This window comes from Cupressus sempervirens, chromosome 5 (assembly GCF_028749045.1).
Source record: "Cupressus sempervirens isolate cs-2001-9-10 chromosome 5, ASM2874904v1, whole genome shotgun sequence".
NCBI lineage: Eukaryota > Viridiplantae > Streptophyta > Pinopsida > Cupressales > Cupressaceae > Cupressus > Cupressus sempervirens.
In genome coordinates, this window is record NC_143122.1 from 826,254,182 (window position 1) to 826,279,791 (window position 25,610).

The 25,610-nt window shown below is 36.7% G+C and overlaps 1 protein-coding gene across 1 annotated transcript in view; it reads left to right on the forward strand.

Moving 5' to 3' along the window:
* LOC149558427 (mitogen-activated protein kinase kinase kinase NPK1-like) overlaps positions 1-25,610 on the forward strand; it is a 72,639-nt gene that overhangs the window by 17,343 nt on the left and 29,686 nt on the right. The gene's annotated exons all lie outside the window — the stretch shown is intronic.

The following is a 25,610-nucleotide window of genomic DNA, read 5'->3' on the forward strand; positions in this document are numbered from 1 at the left end:
TCTTTTAATTGTGCCGCTCATGATTTGTGGCAAGGTATTTACAGTGACCTTGATGTTTGGTACTAGAAACTAATTTGAGGATTTCCTGAATGTCCAGGTCAATAGTCTCACGTAAGATATAAATTATTTCTTTTTCCCTATCATCACATTTAAGTTGTTTTCATAAACAATTACAACTATTTGAATACTTATATACGATACTTTTTTGTTAAATAGTTTTCATAGATTGTTATGGCTGTCACAAAGATTTCAAGCTTTTTTTGTTATCACGACTGTGATAAATAATAAGAATTCTTTGACATGTTGATCTTTACTATGTAGATACATTTTATTTTTAAAAATAAATAGATTTTAAATAGAGATCTAAATGTCAGACATTTTTTCAGAAAATGTATGTTCAAATAATTATGTATAAATATATAATAACAGCAGGCCTATTAGTGGCTAAATCCAAATATGAAAGCAAACGTGGGTATACAGTGGATAAAAGTGGGACGAAGGATAGCACGAATTGAACTTCGATGGAGTGTGGGAAGGGCATTCCGGGCTGTTAGGGGCCAAGGGACCGGACTAGTAATATATTGGTGATTGAACCAAAAAAAGCAGGTAGAGGGGACAAAAAACAAATGAGAAGCTTAAGCTGCTATGCATGCTATGAAGTTGACCAAAGATTTTATTTCAAAAATCTTTTTGAAGGGTAACTCATTATTAATTATCAATGCAACAATGAAGGGCGAATCTATTACTTGGAATTTAATAAATGTATTGAAGCAATCTAATTTTTATTTATTTCATTTGATGATTTCAATGCGACCCACACTTGGTGAGGTTGCAATATAGTGGCAAACACCTTGTTAAAGGTTGTGTCATTAAATGGTAATTAGAGTGATGGGTTGCAGGGGCTACTAAATTTAACTGCTACTGTGCGACTTGTTTAACAGCTACGGTCTTGCTATCGAATGAGTTCTAAGCACAGAAGGCTTCTTGCGATTATTTTTTGTCTATGTGATTAACGAAACCCGTTAAAGCATGGGCCCATGCCAATGATCTCTAAATTATGTTAAATCAAGTAATATTCAACATCAAAATTGTAGTAAACAATTCCCTTGATAGAGCCCTTGTGTTAGAAATTATATTAAAACTTCGTGGGTCCCATGCACATACCATACATTTGCTATTCCGACTACAATCAACTTTAACTTCTATTCATTTGCTATTTGAAGTACAATCAATTTTGGTATAATTCTTAATTGAGGGCCTAAATGAAGGCTTTGAAATCTTCAACATGCATTGCGAACAAGTGTCGGCCATGTGTTGAAACAAATATATTATATGGTGATACAAATTTCGAGTAACATTGCGAATCAACCAATTGAAAATTCTAGATATTGATTAAGGTCTAGAAGCTTTGGATTAATGGTTATTTACAAAGCTCTTACTAGCATTCTCAGGCACACAAAAACATTGTGCATTTTCAGGCATCGTAGGAGCTTGTTGAATGAGTTTGGCTTGTTGTCGGAAGTCCTTTTTGCTCACTTGACATTGACAGGTTGAAAACATTGTGCATTTTCACGTGTCGTAGGAGTTGGCTTTAGATGAGTTCAAACATTGTAGGAAGTCATCTCTGCTTATTTGACATGTCACGCAAGCAAAAAAATGGACTAGCGCAACATGATTTTCCATCCTTCACAATAGACCCACGATATCACGCAAGCACAAAAAATGCACTGGTGCAACATCGCAACGTGATTTCCCTTCCCTTTAAACTAGCCTATGATCATGTGAAAAGGTTGAAAACAAACTGGCGCAAGATCGTAACATGAAAATTCTTCCTTCATAAAAGACATGCAATGTCATGCAAGCACAGAAATACACTTGAGTTTTGACTTTTGTACCATCGCAACAAGTCTTTCATCTCCTAAGATTGACCTTGCGATCATGCGAAAAGGTCAAAAAGTCACTGGTGCAAGTTCACATCATGTGCGACTTGACAACCTTTGCAATATTGCAACATTGTGCCTTTTTAGGTGTCTTAGGTGTTGGTTGGATGAGTTTTCTTGTCATATGAACCCTTTTTTGCTCATTCGACATTTGCAGGTTGAAAATCCAGTTCATTTTTGTGCTCGCGTAGGATCATGGGTGTGATATTGCATAGGTCAAAAAATGTTATGCATTTTTGTGCATCATAGGACTTTGGCTTGTCATAGGAATTATTTTTTGCTCATTCGACATATTTTGCTGATTCAATGCGCACACAAGCCAAAAATGTGGAGTATTTTTGTGTTTTCGCGACATTGCATGTTTTTTGTGCAAAAAGAGGTTTCATGCTACGATGTTGTGTTCCAACATGTTTTCATTTTTTTGCATGACCATAAATTATTATGAGATGGAAAATATCAGTGTGATGGTGCGATAGTTGACTATGGAAAAAGCCAATGAGATAGAAAATTTTGGTGTGATGTTATGGAGGTAAAAAATGTTGTGCATTTTCAGGGATTGTAGGAGTTAACATAGAATGAGTTCGGGCATCATAGGAAGCCTTCTGTGCTCATTCAACATGTTTTTCTCATTTGATGCACATGTGGGTTGAAACTAAAGTGTATTTTTGTGCTTTGCGCGACATCACAAATCTTTTGTGTTGGAAGAGCTTTCTTGATGCGATTTGCACCAATGTATTCTTGTGCCTGCATAGGATCACAACTCAATTGTGAAGGATGGAAAAACATGTTGCAATGTCGAACCAATGTATTTTTGTGCTTGTGCTACATCACAAGTCAAATAAATGAAATAGAAAATCTAATTTCAATGTTATGCAAGCCAAAAATGTTGTGCATTTTCCGGTGTCATAGGAGTTGACATCAAATGAGTTTGGGCATCAAAGGAAGCCTTCTCTTCTCATTGGACATGTTTTGTTCATTTGATGCACACGTGGGCTGGAACTAAAGTGTATTTTTGTGCTCTATGTGACATCATAAGTCTTTTGTGTAGGAAGAGCTTTCTTGCTACGAAGTTGCCCCAGTGTATTATTGTCCCTACATAGGACCGCAAGTCAAGTGTGAAGGATGGAAACTCATGTTGCAATATTGTGCCAGTGTATTCTCGTGCTTGCGCCACATCACAAGTCAAATCAATGAGATAGACAATCTTGGTGCGATGTTATGCAAACAGAAAATGTCTATTTTTGGATGTTGTAGGAGCTGAGATTATATGAGTTTAGGTATCGTAGGAGGCCTTCTCTACTCATTTGACATGTTTTTCTCATTTGATGCACACGTGGGTTGAAACTGAAGTGTATTTTCATGCTCTGTGTGACATTGCAAGTCTTTTCTGTAGGAATAACTTTCTTGTTGCAAAGTTGTGCCAGTGTATTTTTATGCATGCATAGGATCACTTGTCAATTGTGATGGAAAATCATGTTGCAATGTTGCGCCAGTGTATTTTTGTGCTTGCGTGACTTTGCAAGGTCAATTTGAAGAGATGAAAGGTTTAGTGCGATGATGCAAAAGTCAAAACTGTGACATTTTTGCATGATCAAAAACATGTGAGAAGGAAGGGAAATCTTGTTGTGAGGGTGCAAAAGCCTTTCCAACCACACTTAACTGTTACCATGCATTTTTGGGCATTGTAGGAGTTGGTTGAATGAGTTTGGCATGCCGTAGGAAGTCCTTTTTGCTCATTCGACATTTGTAGATAAAAAACATTGTGCATTTTCGCACGTCATATGAGTTGGTGTCGAATGAGTTTAGGTCATTGTGAATTTTCTTCTCATTCAATATGTTTTGTTCATTTGATACACACACAGACTAAAACAATTGTGTGTTTTTGACCTTTTCACATGATTGCATGTCTTTTGGAAAGGAGAAATATTAAGTGCAATGGTGTGCAGGCCGAAAATGTTGTGTGTTTTCCTACCTATGTTAATTTTTTCTGGTGGCTGTGATGTAACCTACGAGGTAAATATTTATTGACCAATTTTTTTTAGGCCTTTTTCACGTGATGTAAATGATTTTCCTTCCATTTTTGTCACTTGCAAAGGGTATGGGGATTATTTTCTTGGTTGGGGGAGCATTTATAAGTCCAAGCTATAATGAAATATTTAATAAATTGTAAGTCAAAACATAAACAATGAAAAGTCAAAACTTATTGTGTGCATCCCTTTCAAATGAGGGAAAATATAAATATTTGTTTTTTGATAAAGATGCATCAAACTTTGAATGTAAAAACTTAGCCATTTTCGTAAAATGTTGGGCATAAGAACTATTAAAAAGTTCAATGAAAAGTTGGTATTAGCTAAAAATCATTTGTGGCTAAGGATATCTCTTTAGCCTCTATAATCACTCCTAGAAGTGTCTTTGCTTCCCATTGTGGCTTGCTTAAATAAAATTTTAAATCTTTTTCAACACACCAATTTGTTGCTAATATCCTACAAACAAATGTTCCACTACAACAATGTGCCAAACAGTTCAGGTGCCCACATTTTGCATATCCTACAGTAATTGTATTCTGTAAATAAATCTTTGAGGCATTACATTAGTTAGTGTAGACACCTAAAATTGTCCAAATCCCCTTTTCATGACCAATTAAATAGATATTTATTATCTATTTAATTATAGTCTTATCCCTACCTTTAATTAAATAAATTTATATTTATTTAATTATATTCACCTTTCCTTTACTTAAATAAACTAAGGTTTATTTAAATTCTAGCCTTTCCACTTGCATCCTAACCCATTCACTTTAATTAAGTAAAGTACTTCGTTTACTTAATTAACCCCTTCTAATCTCACTTGGAATTAAATATTGAATTTAATCCCATTTGAGCACATGGCTCCTAACTTTAACCCTCACCCAACCTCACTTTCCTAACCTAACCCATCCTTCTAACCTAGGTCAATCCACTTATCCACTAATTAATCCTAGTTTCCCATCTAATTACATCCTTGATCATTTGCACAATCCTAATCAAAGGATTAACAAACCCTAGTCACATGTGACATGTGACTCTTACACACTTACACATTTGTCCCCCCTTCACATGTGAACCAAAGGTGTCTCACACGTGTTAGAAACCTTGATCCTCCAACCCTTTTACACCTGTCATTGACCCATCGCTTTCAAATGTGTCTCACATGTGTGACGAAACATGATCTTCCACACCTCTTACACCTGTCATTGACCCATCACATCAAAGGTTGCTCACACATGTGTGAGCATCTTTCCCCCTTTGACTGGTCAAAAACCCTAATCCACATGGAGTCTATTTGGCCTCCACCTCATGAACACCTCATTGATCCTAGCCCTTCATCTTGCATTGAATCTCAACCGTTTGTTTCATCTCATTTCCTATAAAAGGAGAGCCCTCTCCTCATTTCCTCAAGCACCATCTACCTCATTGTTATGCTACAGGAATAGTAAGCAACCACATCTAATAAGTAAGGAAATCATCAACCACTTGGTGATTTCATGAGGTTTGCATTGGTGTTATTTTCAATGGTTTAATGCTCTTTGTTATTTCATGTCATTCTTAGTGACATGTTCTCTTCCATATTTTGAGGTTTGCATAATCATGTAGGAATAGATGTTAGTTGTTTAGTGTTTATTCCGTTTATTACATTTTTATGCAATACAGTTAGATTAGGTATCTTGTCCATGCTTCCACATTTTGCTACATGTCTGTAGCATATGGGAAAATCCCTTCTTTAATCGTGTGGTAGAAGTCCATGCCACATTGAAAAGCTTCCATTTTAATATACCAAGGGAGGATCCTATCTAAGATTGTAACCTCTTGATTTACATTTGTTAGTTACATTAGAAAGAGTTTTTGAATCCTTGTCAACAAACACATTTTGGGCATATCCTGCAATCGTAGTAGTAAAGAAAATATCTTGTCAAACATTTCCCATGCCTTATGTACACTTCCACATTTTGCATGTGTGTCTGCCAATGTATTTTTAATAGAAATGATAGACATTCATGCACTATATTCAGGAGCTCCCATTCTGATACAAGTCACTGCAAATGAAATATGCTTGTTTAAAAAATGATTTTGTTTGAGTAGGAGATCTGATGGATGGAAAAAAGGTGGAAACAAGTTTTAAAATATTTAACTTTGGGTGGGATTAGAGAAAACAGAAATGACTATCTCAAATGGCAAACAAGATGGGGCTAGAGGGCCCATACCATCCACCTAACCGTGGTCAAAACTTAGTGTGTGATGTTTAAGTTGCATGAGTGTAGGACATTTTGAGATCTAAGGATAGATCTAATATAAATTAATTTGATTCTTGAGATGTAAGGGTTGGAATTTGTGAGGAGGGATATGCACAATTATTTTGAATTAGGGCTAGCAACATTTTGAATTCCCCCAGAGAACAATTGAGAAGTGTTGCATTGATGAATGGAAAAGTGATTGTGGGGTGAATGGAATGGAGGTAAATTTTACACTAGTTATCTAAAGGCAACAATTTTTCTGTAACATCTTGTTTGGGAATCCAAGAGAAAATCAATCTAATATTTAAAATGTTTATTAAATTATTATTTCATCTAAAGTTAAATAATCATTAAAGTAACAATGCGGAAGCAATACACACACACACATCAATTACACATATGAACTACGGATATAGATTTCATTCTTCAAGGGTTTCTTTATGTTGAGTCGTATTTAAGACATTATATTAATTAGATTTAAATCTTAAATACAATGTCCATAGCCATGATGCAAACATATACATAATCACAAATAGATACATATGCAAACTGATGAAATACTCATCCATTGTACATAGATACTCATCCATTGCACATGTTGTAGGGTATGCAATCATAAATACAACTATATCAATATACAATACAATATCTCATCTGATCTCAAAATATATGATACATGATACATGCTACATAATACATAATACATAATACATAATACATAGATACATAGATACATAGATACAACATTGAAATAGAAAACTCCAAGATAATAATAAGATCTACAATTGCATCAACAAACATCCATTCTACTAATCTGTGGGGCAACCCAAATGTTAAGAAGTCATTATCTCCCAACCTTGTGGCAACCTAAACAAGCACCACTCCCATTGTGTAGGAAAGATAATGAATGATCCACACAATGTTATTATCAAACCATAAAACCAATCTTAGGAAAGGAATCCCGATAACCAAATCTATCTCAAGGGTACACAAACTACTAATAAAGGAAAGGTAACCAAGGTCAAAAAGACAATCAACTAATACCAATATCACATACCAAGGTCAAAATCCTGATACCAAATACACATCAAGTATCAAATTAAAGAGATGCAATACTGAAAGAATGTGACACACTTCCAAATCAAATACCAAATGTCAAAAGCACAATAACCAATAGATAAATAACTATCATCAATGAAAGTAAATCAATCAATAACTCCAACAATAAATACACCACCAAAAAATACAAAATCTATGGAGGAGACTCAGGTTGCATACTAGGGAGTGTCATCACATGGTCAGACTACTTGAGTTCCCTTGGTCTGGTCTCTCTCACTAGACCTGAAACACTTAAGCATTGAGTTACCCTGGTTTGGGCACTCTAAACCCCATACCCTCAATGTGACACATGCACAACTAGAATACCCTCTCGTGCAGATGAGGAAACTAGTCATACTCCTCACCAGGTATCATCTCATTCCCATCCTTAGCCTATATAAACACCCAAGACATGAATGAGACAATATCTCTAACTTATCTTTTTAATGTTGTCTAAATATTTTAATTACTATGTTTTCACTTATTACATAACTTATGACAGGTTACTCTAGTACTAACCACTTCGGATCTTGGACCCTTATTGTAAGTCACCCCCATAACAATGCATCTAGATAACTCCTCCTAAGTTAACAAACCACAATTGTGTCCTATACCAAAAAGTAATGACAATCAAATTCAATTTCATAAAGGCAACCAAAAATGTAATAGTTCTCAAAACCCAAGTTAACATAAATGCCCAATAACATTAAACTCATAAAACATAAATCTCAACTCAAATCATAAAGTACATCTTGAAATCCAATCCAATAGACATCATAAAAGAAAATTCAAAACGTCTGGTGTGCATCCCTTGGCCAGCTATACATTCTCATAAAACAATCACAAAATAAAACCAAAATCCTAAAATAGATAACCCAATAATCTCAAATAAAACATAGATAACGAATACCAGTCTTAGTTTTATAGTTTGATTCGTTTGTTTTCAAAAACTTTGGTTTGGCCAATAGTATGTGCGTGATCAATTTAGTATTTATGTTTTCAAAAGAAAATACTACTTGTATGATTAAATATTTTAAAATGAATCATAATAAGATAAATCACGGAATACAAAAGAGCATACATACTTTATAATATTCACTATTAAAAAATCCAACAATACTAACATAATAATTTTAATATTTTTTTTCCATGCAATCAATATAAATCTTAATTTACTTAAACAAATTTATTTAAAATTTAATAACTAATTTTTTACACATTAAACATTATATTCTAAAATTAATAAAATACAATTTAAAACATTTTTCAAATAAAATATAAACTTCTTAAATACACTTAATAATAAATATATAAGTTTTAAATCACATTTAATGATTTAATGTTTTTGTTAATGTTTTGGTAGCTTCAGTCAATTAAACCTATAAATACACACACACACACACATATTACATACATATGCATTTATGTATGTATGTATGTATGTATATTAATTATATATTTTATATATGAGATATTATATATATTTGTTATTGTATAATTATAATGGATAGACATGTCTTATGAGAAGACATGTCTCTCCATGTGTCATTTGCAATACATATAAAAGAAGATTGATGCATTTGAAAAGTATATACCATATGAAAATGCAACTACATTTGTAGTGATCTCTAGAACGTTAACATGGTATCAGAACAGATTTGAGCTTCTGGAAATATTCAAAGTTAGTTTTTTTTTTTAATAGCTAAATTGAGTGAGACAAAAATTAATGTAAGGTTTATAGAGTTTTTCAGTAAGAAAATCATTGGTGCAAATTAATGGAAGAAAAGTGAGAAGACACTTGCATATTATTGAATCAAGCAAATGAATGCAATGGAAGAGAGTAACATATCAGATTATCATAGAATAATCAAGCACTGACTATTACTAGGAGACAGTCACCGATTAGTGATCTAAGGTTGATCATTTGTACCTGACCTATAGTTGGCAGCATAAGATTCTAACAAATATTGCAGCCTCCAAAATATCCGTGATCATTTCAATAGAAAGCACTGAATCATGCAGTGGCCTTATGGGTTTAGAAACAATAATGTTTTTGAAATCAGACAAATTGACAAAGCAGTGCACTCTGAGACAATGGTATTGACGTTGATCCCCACATGATGGTTAACAGATCTCATTCATCATTTAATATGTTAGATTCTGTAGCAATCATCTAAGAGAATGGAATAGGACCTGTTTCATTAAACAACCCGAATCACATATATTTAAGGTTGATATATGTGGCTATAAGGGGTTTGACCACTGCCCGAAGTGAAAATGAAGGAGATTTTGTATAAACTAAAAACCATATTTAAAAAAATGACAATAGACTTGTCAACCCTTTTTATTGCAAAAGGATTGAGTAATAGGGAATAAAAATTAATTGAGATATAAAGAAACCCCATCCTTGCCTTGATTATGGGTAAGTAATTCTATGAGGGATAGATTATTGTCTATGTTGACAAATAGAAGATCAGTACAGAGATAATCTAAGACTAAATAGTGAATGCCCTAATCACCCAGGAAAATTAAGAAATTACATTGGAAGTCAAGTATTACATAGTCTTTGTATCATATCACACCTCTTGTGTCATGTCCCCTTTCCAAATAATTAAAAAATAATAATCTTTGCTAAGGCAGGCAGGCTCAAAAAGGTGAAGTTTCAGAAAAAGGGGCTAATCTTTGGAAACCAATGGACTAATAAATAAAAATTATTATTAAAATATGTGTTATTAACCTCTCTTGGTTGTGAGTTAGGGTTATGCCCTCTTTTAAAGGATTTGGAGGCATTTTGGGCTCATTCTAGAACTTGATTTTTACTCATTGCTTTGTTGTTCTTCAGAGGCTGCCAAACCTGTGGAGAAGGAGACCCAAGGATGAGAGTTTTCAGGTTTCTAGGAAGGCTAAGTATGGGAGTTTAAAGCCATTCCATGTGCAAGCTCATGGAGAGTTTTCCCTTGTACTGAACAGTGCAAATTTGTGAGTTTTTGGGGGTGTTTTTTTGTAAGAGTTTGGCGTTTTCGGTTGAGTATTTAATATCAGTTTGGGTTGATGCTATATTTCAAAAATTTATATGTTAAAATAGAGCTAAATATATGTATTTGGTCATGGTTATACTTTTGTGATATATTATTAGTGTTTTTGTGGTGTTTTCGGGCTATTTTGTGTTATTTTCAGGAGCTCGATGAGCATTGTTTTTGTCCTCCGTTTGGGATTTGTTGTGTAAATGCTATACAGATCTAGAAAATTTATTTTGTAGGCCATTATGCTGGTGAAATTTCTATAAAAATGCCCACTTTTAGATTTATTAATAATATGTGAAGCTGTGAAATTTTTGGCACTATTTCAGACATACCCGATTTGAGTTTTTCTTGAGAAATTGGTGGATCTTTGAAATATTGGTTGTTTGTGTATATGCTACTTTAGTATGTTAGAAACACTAAATTAAAACAATCAAAAAGTATTTGCATACTAATTTAACATAACTTCATGAGAGACAAAGTGAAGTCCTTAAATGAGAATATGCGCCATGGATAGGCTCTCTCAATGAGGATGATCACTTGATGTAGAGGTGTGTCTAATAGCTAAGATGGCTTGATTATGTATGTATGCTCAAATGCTCAAATGGGCTTCAATGGAGGATTTTTGATAGATTTTGGTGAATGGATTTGATGTAAAAATGGCTTCTCAAAATGGCATTATGGCTTTACTTTCTAGATTGTGTTGTTTTTGCAAAGGGGAAGGATCCAATTTATAGGCAAAAGGCTTGAAGGATGGAGGGCTAAGATGGAAGGAAAGGAGAAAGCTTATGGAGGGCTCAGATTGAATGATAGGAGAGCACATGGATTGTGCTTCCTTGCAGCCAATCAAGGAGTGACACATGTCATAGGGTGAGAGGATGGAGGAAAGGGCAAGGATGAGTCAACAAAGGAGGCTCAAGAGATAATATCTTCATAAAGACCCTTCATAAGTGCTTTGTAAGAGCATTGAAGGAGAGTGTAAGAGATATTTGAGGGTCATTTATGTTGGAGGGTGAGGAATTTCGACTTGGGTTGGATTAGGAAGGTTTTAAGCTTGCTTAGGATTGTGCAAATGATTAGAGGATGGATTAGGATGGTTTAGGATTAGCTTAGGGATAGGCAAGTGGATGACAATAAATGAGGGTGGGTGAAGGAGGAGATATTTGTTGGCTTTGGCTTGGGTTAGCAAGTCTTAACCCATGTTTAGGGAATGTGACAAGGTCAGCAGGGGATTAGGATTAGGATTAAAGATAAGGATTGACATCTTCTAGAAGAGTCTAGGCTTTGGATGAGGATGAAGACTTTCTAGAAGAGTCTAGAACTTCCTAGGATGAGGATAAAAAAGGTTTTTTAGAAAATAAATAAAGTTTTATTTATTTCAAGGGTTTGGGTTGAGGAGATATTTATTAAAATATTTTTAATAAACATGAGGATTAATATTTAATCTTAATTAAATATTTTGAGTTGGGATTAGGGATAAGAAATGATGGGATTAGCCTTTAATTGAAATTAAAGAAGGATTAGAAGATTTTGGAAGAGGTTAGTGGTGTTAAGGAAATTGGTCAAGTTTTGGGCAAAAAATAAATAAATAATTTATTATGGGATTTTTGTTCAATTAATTAATTAATTAATTAATTAATAAGGAAATAATGTTTAAATAAGATTTAAACATTTTTGGGAGGGATTCTTTAATTAAATATTTTTAATTAAGATAAAGGGATTTAATGACATAAAAATAAATAAATAAATAAAATAATTAATTAATTAATAAATGATGATGTCATCAGGGACTTTTTTAGAAAATAAAAATACTTTATTTTCTAAAGGATTTTTAAGTGTCTACATTTTGCCCCTCTTTGACATAGTGTTGAGATAACACTATTTCAAAGAAGTTTGCATATAAACGACACAAGGAAGATGTTTTAGCAACAAAGTTGTGCCAGTTTTGGATAAGAAAGAGAGAATAGACTATGATATGCCCCCTCAAGAAAGTGGCGGGGAGAGAAAATGAGGCTCAACGGCTTCTTGAAAAATACAAGAATCTGGGATAAGAAAGGAGACTCAGATTGGCAAAGAGAAGGGGCTGAATTAGCTCAAACTCTCACTATGGGAGAATGATAAAGGAGAATCAGATGCACAAGAGGAAGCAAGCTTAAGACTTTAGGGAAGGCGGAGAATGAAGGAGCGGAGCACTATAAAAGAAATTCAGGATAGGGAGAAGGATGAGGGGATTATAAAGTTGATGCAATAGGATTTTAAAGAGTTATATTGGCGTAATATGGGTTTCAAAGATCCCTAGGACTAGGATTGTGGATCTCGAAAGAGGAGGCTTCGTGGATTGATTGGATTGGTGGATCCCTAAGACTAGGATTGTGGATCCCTAAAGCTAAAAGTGAAGATTGATTCAAAGAGATACTGATGCATAAGCTGAGGTAGGAGAGACAGATGCTGGATATGGATGGGGGATAATGGAGATGAAGGGAATCCATTGAAGCTTTTTGAGCAGGGGGATACTTCAAAGAGAAGTACCACCATGTAGTTGAGCACTAGATTTGCTATAGGACTATTGGTTAATTGCCAAGGTTACCAAGAACATCAAGGCCGTGTCACCAACCATCCAAAGGACTGACGGATTGACCTGAAACAAACACACAAGGATTGCTCCAACATCACACATGAAACTTGAAGGAAACAACGTGGAACCAACACCGGGTAACCCACAAGAAAAAAAGAAACAAACAAAAGACCTTATCAAAACCTTATGCTCAGATTGCCCCAGTCATAGTATACCATGATATGGAAGATCGTGACAACCTTGAGGAGGGAACAAAAATATTTCTTGGAAAAGATACCTCAAGACCCAAAGGGAAGATTCCAAATCAAAAGAAAGCAAAAATTCAAAAGAGAACCGTTTGCCAATGAGATGGGTAGGACGAGGTACTAATGGACCAAGATTAGACATGAGGAAAGCTATATCCTACAAGGATCTATCGGAGAGCACCTAAGCTGATGGATCTGGATGAGTGATGCATCTGGCAAGCTGAACTAAGAAGGATAACACTTTGGTGATAGGAAATCTAGCTAAAGGATGCATTGGAATAGCTAACCAAGGGTTTTGTGATGTGTGCAAGATGCTGATCAAGGATGAACTAACACGAAAGCTAGATAGATACAATGGTACTAAGCTAAAGAGGATGTACAAGCTGACAAACCAAGATATGTTACAATTGTACAAGGTTGTTCATTTTTGAGTTTTGTGAGATGGAAATGTTTTAGAGTGTGTTGGATGGATAGTTGGATAATTTGATGGTTTTGTGAAAAGCTTAAGGAAAATGAGATTCTTTTCGTGCATGTAATAGGATACAAACTAGGATACAAGATTATTTGCAAGCTGGAATATGGTACAAGTTTTGGACAAGATTTGGATATACAAGCTATGATACAAGATTTACAAGGTATGATACAAGCTTTGGTACAAGATTTACAAGATGAGGTACAAGATTTACAAGCTGTACAAGAGGTATTTACAAGCTTCATTAGATGTTGGATATTTGGTTGGAACACCAAGGGAACAAGCAAGTGTTTTATGGGATGGCGAGTGGATGGATGAGGGATAGGATAGTGATAGATAATGGATTAATCTTAGTACACAAGGTACTTGAATTACTAGGTTTTTACCAAGGTACCTATCGAAGGCACTTGAATTGCCAAGTTTTCACCATTGGATGCTTATTTCTCTTTACTTTTTTTTTTTTTTGTATTTTTTGTATTTTTCAAAAGCTGGGTATACCAAGGATCTTCAAGCATAGAACTTCTTGAGATGAATGATGTTAGTAGGATCATTCAAGAGTTCTCCTTCTAGTGTAGATAGCTAATAGGCTCCAGAGCCAAAGGAGGCAGTGACAACATAAGGACCAAGCCATGTAGGTTCAAACTTGCCTTTCTTTTCTCGATCGGCTTGGACTTTCATATTTTCTTTGAGGACCATGTCGCCCGGCTGAAAGTGTTGGGGAAGCACCTTCTTATTGAAGTTCCTTTTGAGATGAGATTGATAGATTGTGAGGTGATCATAGGCATGTTGTCACTTCTCGTCTAGGAGATCTAGCTGGGTGAGCTGAGCTACTTTGTATTCTTCATTTGATATTTTCCCTCGCAAAGATATGCACAAGGAGGGACGTTCAACCTCTATGGGTAGTACCGCTTTGACACCATAGAATAGGGAGTATGGAGTTGTTCTTGTGGATGTATGGAAGGAGTTTCGATAGGCCCAGAGGGATGGATTTATTTTTAGGTGTCAATCGCGACCGGAATCATTGACAACTTTCTTTAGGATTTTGAAGAGGGTTTTGTTAGTTGCCTTTGCCTAGCCATTACCTTGTGGAAACTATGGGCTAGAAAAATGGTGATGGATGTGGAGAGAAGTGCATAATTCTTCCATGTTGGGATTTTCAAAATTACCTCTATGGTCGGTGAAGATGGTGGATGGGATGTCAAAGCGGAAAACAATGTGGTACAAGATGAATTTGGAGACCTGAACTCCTGTAGCTGAGACTAGGGGGACTGCTTCCACCCATTTAGTGAAATAGTTTGTACTTGTTATTATCCATTTATGTCCATCATATGAGAGAGGTGTGATAGTTCCAACTAGATCAAGGCCCCAACATGCAAAGGGCCAAGGTGGTGCAATAGGCTGTAGATCTTGTGCTAGAGCGTGCACAAGATTGGCATCCTGCTGACATGGGAGACATTTTTTGAAAAAGTCACAGGAGTCTTCTTCGATGGTAGGCCAATATTAGTCTACTCTAAGGATTTGTCATGCTAGAACAATACCACTCATGTGGGCACTAAAAAGTCTGGAGTGTACTTCTTTTAATGCCATCGCAGCCTTGTTTTGGTCTAAATGCCTAGAGAGAGTATCATGATAACCTCGACGATATAGGGTATTGGCTATGATGACATAGCGAGATGATTTTCGGATGAGGTTTTGGCATTGGGTTCGTGTGAGGTGAGGGGATATGATACCATCTTTAAGGTAAGCATGGATTTCATGGTACCAAGGGGATTGAGCACCAACCAAGATGCAAACACGATTTAAATCCTCATTCGCATAGGTGGGTGTGAGGAGCTACTCGACTAAAAACTGATATTGGGTGGCCGCTTGGGGAATTTCCAAGAGTGAGCCGATAGTAGCCATAGTGTCCACTGCTTTTTTCTACATTCAAGGCACTTGTATAAACTGAAGCTTTGTAAAATACTGGGTTAGCTAATCAACTAGCTCTTTGTAGGGTAATAGCTTTTCATCTTTGGTTTGATATTCATTTAGGACTTGCTTGATGATGAGCTGAGAATTGCCAAAGATTTGTAACTCAGTGATGTTCCATTCTACAGCTATCTTTAATCCTACTATGAGAGCCTCATATTCAGCTATATTGTTGGTGCTAGGGAATTGTAGCTTAAAAGCTTTTGGAATGTAATCTCCTTGAGGTGCGACCAACAATATTCTTGCCCCTGATTTATGAGATGTGTATGAGCCATCAAAATAAAGTTTCCATGGGGGTTGTTCTTCAATTAGATAGATATGTTCATCTGGAAATTCTCTGATCAAAGGATATGTATCTACTAGAGGTGCATTAGCTAGGTGATCTGCTATAGCTTTCCCTTTGATTGCCTTTTTGTCCACATACTGGATGTGAAATTCTCTAAGGAGCATAACCCATTTGGCCAAATGGCCTATAAGTGTTGTTCTAGAGAGCATATACTTGAGAGGATCAATTTTGGATACTAGCTGGACAATATGACTTAGCATGTAGTGGCGAAGCTTTTGAGTTGAGAAAACAACTGCCAAACAAGATTTTTCCATAGGAGTGTAATTGAGTTCATAACCAACTAGGGTTCTACTGATATACTAGATGGCTCTTTCTCTACCGTAGTCATCGTGCTATGCTAGAAGTGCCTTAGAGTAATAGGCATTGCTGATATGTACAAGATGAAGGGACGAACAAGAACTGGTGGAACCAAGCTAGGGGGATTGGCAAGATACTACTTGAGCTGATCGAAGCTGCGTTGACATAAAGAATCCCACTTGAAGTTCTCATCTTTCTTTAGTAGATGTGCAAATGGCGTACACTTATTTGCAAGCTGGGAGATGAAGAGCCAGATGGATTGAAGCTTTCCCTGAAGAGTACAAAGTTGTTGCAATGTCTAGGGAGGAGGCATGTCTAACATAGCCTTGACCTTCTTGGGGTTGATCTCGATACCTCATTTAGAAACTCTAAAGCCTAGAAGCTTGCCAGATGTGACCCCAAAGACACATTTCTTGAGATTAAGCATGAGATGATATTTGGCTAACCTATCAAAGACTTTCTCTAGGTCATCAAGATGATCCATTAAAGTGTAAGATTTAACCAAGATATCATCCACATAATCCTCCAAAATGCTATGGATAAGATCATGGAAAATGGCTGTCATAGCTCGTTGATAAGTAGCCCTAGCATTCTTTAGGCCAAAAGGCATCATGTTGTAGCAAAAGGTTCCCCAAGGGGTAGTGAATGCTATCTTATGTTGATCCTCTTTTGCAATCTTGATTTGATTATACCCAGAAAATCCATCCATGAGGGATAGAATTTCATGTCCAGTTGTAAGGTCTACAATCATAGCTATGTTGGGTAGGGGAAAATCATCTTTTGGAAAAGCTTTGTTAAGATCTCTGAAATCAGTGCAGATTTTGATGTCACCAGAAGGCTTAGTGACGGGGACCATGTTGGAGATCCACTCTGAGTAGTCGATAGGTCGGATAAACTTAGCAGCTAACATTCTTTCTAATTTAGCTTTGACTAGTAATGCCACCCTGGGGTGCATTTTTCTAATCTTTTGTCTGATGGGCCTGATCTTTGGATTGATTGCAAGATGATGAACTACAAGCTTTGGATCAAGTCCTGGCATGTCTTGATATGACCATGCAAATCGGCCAATGTTCTCTCTTAAGACCTCAAAGAGGAGATCAGCTTGGTCTTGTGATAGGGATGCAATAATGTGAACAAGTCTGGGATCTCTAAAGAACCGACGTTGACTTCCCTAGTATCCTCAATTAGAATAGAAGACACCTCTGGTCGATTATCTTGAGGAGGCAATGCTAAATCGTCATGTTCTACTTGTGACTTTGGATTTTCTCGCTGAGGGGCTCTCTTTACTGCCTGAGCTAGTCTTAGATTCACCTTAGTTCTAGTTTTGGGTGTATTGGAACTAGTTTGGGGATTTTCTCGAAAATACCACTTGGGATCTAGCTTATAGATGTAGGCAAAATTTGGCTTTGTTTTCTTGTGAGGAGTTTCGACTCCCATGAATCTTAGAAGCACTTCCTCTGATGTGAACTCATCAATGTGTATGACGCTTGGTTTGTCCCAATCTATGAGTTCAAGGTGAGCGAGTGGTAGGTCGATGAAATGGATGGATAGTTCTTGGAGAATAGAGTCTCCTAGGGAGATTTGGTCTAGGATATCATCATAGGCTCTCTTTTCAACTTCTTTTGGAATGTCATCAATTTCTACAAGGTCACGGTGGATGTTCAAAAAAGCATGACCGTCCGTATTGGTGCCCCCAGTTGTGGGTATGCCAAAGCCTAGACCTAATTTCTTTTCCCGTTTGTGTGCTTTGATGGGACACTGCATGCCTCTTTCCTCTGGTCCTAGACCACCACCATGATAGTTTCATTTTTCAGTGATGAACTTATGTGCTTGGGGATACTTTTGGTTGAAGTGATCAAGGTGTGCTTGATTTCTTGGAGGTGCATCCTTATGTAACCAATTGTTGATATCTAGAGTGAGCTCCTCATGAAGAGGGATTCTCGGGGATACAAAGGTTGTTGGGCCAAGCTATGTGTATCGAGGAGGTGGAGTCTCCTTGGCTCTATGATATGTGGGCCATCCATGGGTGTGTGGATCAAGTGGCAATGCACCAACTGCAAATGCATCAGATAGGCTATACTCTCCACAACCTTTGTTGTTGATCTTTAGCATAGATAGGGTGGAGGCGAAGATGGTTTCTGGGTCATTATAGGTGTTGGATGAATTGGCGATGGATTAGCTAATTTTGATGCTAAGGCAATGGTTTGTATATGAGGCTTCAACTGCATTGCAATAAGCAAAGGGTTCTGGATCAGAATGGATGGTCACTTCAGTGCCTTGATGCAAAAATTTGAGGCATTGATGGTATGTGGATGGAATAGCCTTCATGGCATGGATCCATGGGCATCCAAGGAGGATGTTAAATGGTAAGTTTAGATCAACAACATGGAAAATTGTTTCCTGGATGACCAACCCAACCTTGATGGGTAGCAAAACTATTCCCTCTGTGGTTCTCTCCAGATTATCATAAGCTTTAATGATGATAACCTTATTGATGATATCTGCCTCAGTATACCCAACTTTTTTTATGAATTTTAGGGTGCAAATATTCAAGGCTGATCCATTATCTATCATTACTCTTTTTATGGTGAAATTGGACACCATAATGGCTATGCAAAGTGGAAGGGTGTGATCTGGCTCGACCACAGGTATGTCAGTGGGCTTGAATAATAAGGCACATGAGGATGAAAGGTGTCCAACAAGATTATGAAAATTAGTCTCATTGATATCCAAAGGGACATGAGATTTTGTGAGAACACTACCAAGGATGTCTTTGTACATAGGACTAGTGCGGAGAAGGTCTAAAATGGAGATTTGGGTTGGCATGTTTCCAAGGTGTTCCAATATATTGTACTGGCTTTTTGATGGAGCTGATGATGTTGCTGGGGTTGATAGTGTTGATGGGACTGATGGGGTTGCGATGTTCAATTGTACTCTTCGAGTGGTGGCTGCACACTCATTGTTTGGGCCTTGGATATTGATAACATTGATAGAAGGCTCTTTCTCAGATATACAACCTATGAGGCTACCATAGTCTATGTAGGATGAAGTGTGGTCATTGTTCTTCCCATGCTGTTGGTTTGGCTGGCAGTTGTTGGTGTTGTTGTTGTTGGTTTGGATGGGTGCTTTTTTAGGATTTTGGTTGTTGTGAGGAGGAAAAGCATTTTGATAGATCTGCAAGCCTGCATTGGGAGAGGTTTGTGCTCCAACTATGATTTCTTTCTGATCAATGAGGTCCTACACATAATCTTTTAGCTTCATGCATCTGAGGGTGGTGTGCCCTTTCACCTTATGAAACTTACAATACTCATTGTCTCTATACCATGCAGCTTTGGATTGGCCTGGGTTGATTTTCTGGGTAGGAAGAAATTTGATGAGATTTTCCTTGACTAATTTCTCAAAAATGACATCCAATGGCTCACCAAGGGGTGTATAGTTTTGAGGTGTAGGTTGGAACTTGGGCTTTGGTCCTGCAGCTACATTGATGGCATTAGCTTGATTGTTAGACCCTTGAAATTTGGGCTTTGGATTGTGGCTTTGAAAGCTTTGCTAATCCTGCTGTTGGTTGTTGATAGCTTGTTGATTGTTTGGTTGATAAGGTGAGTTGGACTAATTTTGGGAAGGACCAACAATATTCACATGTCTGGTGTCAGTGACCCCATCTATTGCAACGTGCTTGTTTTTGTTCCAATACCTAGACTTGTCATTTTAATGTGTTTGATTTTGGTTGGCTTCCTTGTAAATCTTGACCACACCATCTTTAATGAGTCCTTGCTCAAGGATCATTCCTCTTTCTTTGATATCTTTGTAGGTCTACAAACAGTTCATGGTCATGTGGTGAGCTAAGCTGGGATGGGCATTATCAATAAAAATTTTCACCAAATGGCGCTCTGTAGGGTGCAAGATATGCGGGTGGTAAGGGTTTACCATCTTTGATGATATTCACCAAGACTTTCTCCACCTTTTTGCTTGGTGTGGACAAGATCAACCACTGATAATTCTATCTCAACAAGATGGGCATATTGGGCTACAAATGCCTCAGACAATTCAACAAAGTTTTTGATTGTGCCATATGGGATTCTATAAAACCATTCAAGAGCTGGTCCGGTCAAACTTTTGTGGAAGAGGTGCAAAAAGAAGACATCACTGTATGCCACATCTTGGCAGTGCATGTAAAATTCTTTGATATGTGTGACAGGGTCTCCTTTTCCTCTAATTTGTCAAACTTGGGTATCTCAAAGTGTTTGGGAAATGGTGTCATGGTAATAGTTCTGTCAAATGGGTAAGGACACACATTCTCAAACTTGAAGGTTTTTGGGTCATTTCCCTCCTGGATGTTCTTCAAAGCTGTCTTCATGGCTTCCCATTCTGAATTAATGGGTGATGGCTATGGTGCCTCCACTGTAGGAGCACTCTGAGGGAGATATATGCTAAATGGTGCAATTGAATATGGATGGCTTTGAGGTATGGGCTGGTAGGGATTGTACATGGCTTGGGCAACTGAATGGTGGATGATGGGTTGTTGAGGTGGAGGTGGCACATATTGCTGCATGTGTTGTGAGGCTTGCTGTTGATATTGGATTTGAGGTTGGGATTGAGGAACATAAGATGGTTGTGGGATAAATGGATTGCTTTGTGGAGGTAAGGTATAAGATGGTTGTGAAGCTTAGGGAAAGGATCAGGGAGCTTGTGGAACTTGACTTTGGGTTTGAGGAGTTTGACCAATATATGTGGGTTGTGCCCCCATTTGGGAGGGTATTTGCATGGCAAAAGAGACCAAGTAATTGGTGGTTGGTGGTGGTGGATTTCCTCCTAGAAGTGGCATAGAAAAATAGTTAGTAATAGGAGGTAATGGATTAGTTGGTGGTGGAGGTGGTGGGAATTGAAAGCTTGGAAATGGAACTGATAGGGTTTAATAGCTTGGTGGCTAAATTTGAAAGCTTAGTAGAGTGGTGGCAAGATCTTGGGTCACTTCAGAGCTTGGAAGAACATTGGTAGTAGCTTGTGGGGTTTGATAGATTTGTGGAGTGAGGGCAATGGCTTGTGGATTTGTGGCTGATGGCACTGAGCTCCAAGGACCTAGTGGAAATGATGGAATTGTGCTCTATGCAAATGATTTCCTAGGTTGAGGCAAAGCTATATGAAAAACCTAAGGAAGACTGGATTGGGGATTCTAACTTCAAAGATATGTTGCCAAAGGATGAAAGGTCTGCTTTCCTATGTGCAATCTTGGTGGTGATTGTGTCAACTTAAGGATAGACTGATGATCCCTTAGAAAAAACATGAGATTGACCACTTGTGGATCCCAACCTTTAGCTCAAGGTGATGAGGGATGACAAGTGACAAGGCTAGATTACCCTAGAAAAATCTCTATTAGAGGGATAACCTTGGTGAGACTAGTGGATTTGCAAGATGATAGGAAAAACAAGTTCTGACAATGTGACAACAAATTTGAAGGCTTGGATGTGAAATTTTTGATTGCTAGCTAGATGGTTTGGTTCTAAGGCAAGGAACTAGATGAGATAGATGAGCTAAAATGCTTGAAGGGATAACCTAGAATGGCCTTATGCAAGAAGATGTGGAAAAACAAGGGGGCCTAATCATAGAAATCATGCCTAGTTGGTAAGACATAAACATGGTTAACTCCTAGATGTTTGCTAAATCTAATAGTGCAATCTAACCAGGCATCTTGAAGGGCTTCATTGATAGCTTTGTCTTCTACTTTATGGAGTTTGGTAATTTGAGGGCTTGGTGTTACTTCCTTTCTCTTGGCTGAAATTTCTTGGTATACCTGAGATGGCTTGAGTTTGGCTTTGTGAAACTTCTATTTGTGTTTGGGTTGTTCTGACATAAATTATTGAACTTGTTTGGCTTTGAGAGATCATGGTTGTTTTACTTCAACTTTTTTCAACTTCTAAAACAAGTAGTGACTATGCTAAGTGTGCCCTAAGCTAGGATTGACTGAGTTTGGCAAACATTCATTCAACAAGTAAAAGATCAAGCAATAGATAGGAACAACCAAATAGAAGTTTTGATTCTCAAAAGATAGTAACTGTGCTGTGGAGTGTGTGTATTCTACTAATGTTTCAATCAATCACTTCAAACACATTAACATCCTATATGGTTGTCTATAAGGCTGACAGTTGGTTTAGCTACGGAGTCCTCGATATACCCAAGGTACATAAGGCTCAAATCCGTAGATGAAACCAAAACAATGTCACACAGTCGAGAGAAGTGGTAACCCACTTCTGCTCTTTCACTTCTCAAGGGTATAAAGTTCCTTGAGGCTTAGCCCGAGTGATAGAATTTTGATCCCAAGAGAGGTGTCTTTGAATTCACCTCCTGATATTTATACTTCACCAGAATGCTGGAGTTGAGGTCATCCCAAGGGGTGATGAAATCCCCAAGTAGGCCTCCTAAAAGCTAAGACAAGATTTTGGATCCTAATCTTATGCACCCAAGATGGCCTCAAAAGACGAAAAGGGGAGAGAAGACTTGGATGATCTTGGGCTTAAAGACAGAGTTCATTTCCAACTGACACTTTAAGTTTCATGATCTAGACCTTTTGAAAACACACGTGATTTAAGATGCAAAGGTTTAATTCCAATTTGAAATGCACCAACAAAAGAGAAGTGATTGAAGAATGAATACACCAAGAAGATTTAGGGTCAACAAAAAGTAAACTCGCGTGCCTGGAGGCCCTCCACGTCAAGTATCGATTGATTTTCTTTAAGGCATTCAAGATTGAGTGTGTTTGTTTTAAGCCCAAAACAAAGATATGTGTAAAGCTCGATTTCAAGTGCGTGCCTGGAGGCCCTCCATGTCAAGATTTGTTCAATTTTTATGCACAAATGAAGTGTTAGCAAGACTAATGTGTATTCAAAATTTTTTCTATCTTAGAAAAACCAATAAAAACCAATAAAAACTCAAGTGAGTGGAATTTGATTTTTGTGGAACACTTAACACCTTCTTAGTTAGACCCATCCCCATATATGGTGCTGATATTGCAACCAATGGTTAGAATGATGGGTAATTAAAGAGGGTGAGTCCAACAACAAATTCACTTAAAGTGTCTTTATTTGTTTTTATAACTTAGAAAGTTTCTAAAATGTGGATTCTTTTTATGCCCCAAAAGATGATTATTTGATCTATGGCATTCAAGATTGGATTTGTTGTTTTAATCATGCATTCATAAAAAAAAAAACAAACTTGATTTTAATCTATGGCACTCAAGAGTGATTTTAGCAACATGCAATCAAAGACAAGTGATTAAATATTCAAGTTTTTTCCTTTGAGCATTCAAGATTTGAGATTTTGCATGTTGTTTTAAGAACTTTGAAGTCTTTGTTTTAACCTTAGATCATTCAAGATTGTTTTGGACTCAAAAGTGAAAATGACTCTTTGGACTTTGGTTTTCATTCAAGATTTTGTGTTCTAGTTTGCATGTTTTAAGCCTAAAAAAATGATATTCCTATATTGTTTTGATCCATGAAAAACCTAGGAAACATTCAAGATTTTGCAACAAGACATTTGTTTGGAACAAATAACAAAGCTTTTAGGACAATTTTGGCAACCATTTAGGACTCTTAGTTTTCATGAGATTTTTAAAAGAACTTTAAAATATTTGCAAATGAGGTTCATTTTATCCTTGATTGATGCTTTGAGTTTGATTTAGATTTTAGTGTGCACTTAGTGTTGATTTTGAACCTTTTGAAATGGAAACTTGAAGTTCTTTTTAAATTTTCAAAAATGAAGTGTTCCTAACTTTGCATGAATGCATCTAAAACCTTGATGTTGCAAGGATGCAAATGATTGGATTGGTTTAGTTTCACTTGTTAAAAGATTTTTTTTTTTTTTGCAAATTTTTAATTTTTAATGGATTTAAGTATGATTTGGGGGTTCATTTTAAGCACTTAAAAAAAAGTGTGTATGATTTTGCTTCTTTAAAAAAAAAGGCCAAGATCCCTCAAGACGAAGAAGAAGAAGAATATAGACAAGAAGAGGAAGAAGCATTCAAGTGCTCCATCCACCTATAAGCTTGAAAAATCTGTAAACACTATGAGATAGACTATGAGTTCCTTTATCTTGTTCATGCTCATGTGGACCTGCAAAACCAATTTATACAATCCTAGCAATCACAAAAACAAGAAAAATTAGCCAAAATTAGCAAATGACATACAAAACTTGACTAAAAAAGCTAATGAAGATGACCCATGTGGGGTCCCATCGGACGTGCCAAAATGTATATGCTACTTTAGTATGTTAGAAACACTAAATTAAAACAATCAAAAAGCATTTGCATACTAATTTAACATAACTTCATGAGAGACAAAGTGAAGCCCTCAAATAAGAATATGAGCCATGGATAGGCTCTCTCAATGAGGATGATTACTTGATTTAGAGGTGTGTCTAATAGCTAAGATGGCTTGATTATGTATGTATGCTCAAATTCTCAAATGGGCTTCAATGGAGGATTTTTGATAGATTTTGGTGAATGGATTTGATGTAAAAATGGCTTCTCGAAATGGTATTATGGCTTTACTTTCTAGATTGTGTTGTTTTTGCAAAGGGGAAAGATCCAATTTATAGGCAAAAAGCTTGAGGGATGGAGGGCTAAGATGGAAGGAACAAAAAAAGCTTATGGAAGGCTTAGATTGAATGAGAGAAGAGCACATGGATTGTGCTTCCTTATAGCCAATCAAGAAGTGACACATGTTATAGGGTGAGAGGATGGAGGAAAGGGCAAGGATGAGTCAACAAAGGAGGCTCAAGAAATAATATCTTCATAAAGACCCTTCATAAGTGCTTTGTAAGAGCATTGAAGGAGAGTGTAAGAGATATTTGAGGGTCATTTATGTTGGAGGGTGAGGAATTTCAACTTGGGTTGGATTAGGAAGGTTTTAAGCTTGCTTAGGATTGTGCAAATGATTAGAGGATGGATTAGGATGGTTTAGGATTAGCTTAGGGATAGGCAAGTGGATGGCAATAAATGAGGGTGGGTGAAGGAGGAGATATTTGTTGGCTTTGGCTTGGGTTAGCAAGTATTAACCCATGTTTAGGGAATGTGACAAGGTTAGGAGGGGATTAAGATTAGGATTAAAGACAAGGATTGACATCTTCTAGAAGAGTCTAGGCTTTGGATTAGGATGAAGACTTTCTAGAAGAGTCTAGAACTTCCTAGGATGAGGATAAAAAAAGTTTTTAAGAAAATAAATAAAGTTTTATTTATTTCAAGGGTTTGGGTTGAGGAGATAATTATTAAAACATTTTTAATAAACATGGGGATTAATATTTAATCTTAATTAAATACTTTGAGTTGGGATTAGGGATAGGAAATGATGGGATTAGCCTTTAATCAAAATTAAAGAAGGATTAGAAG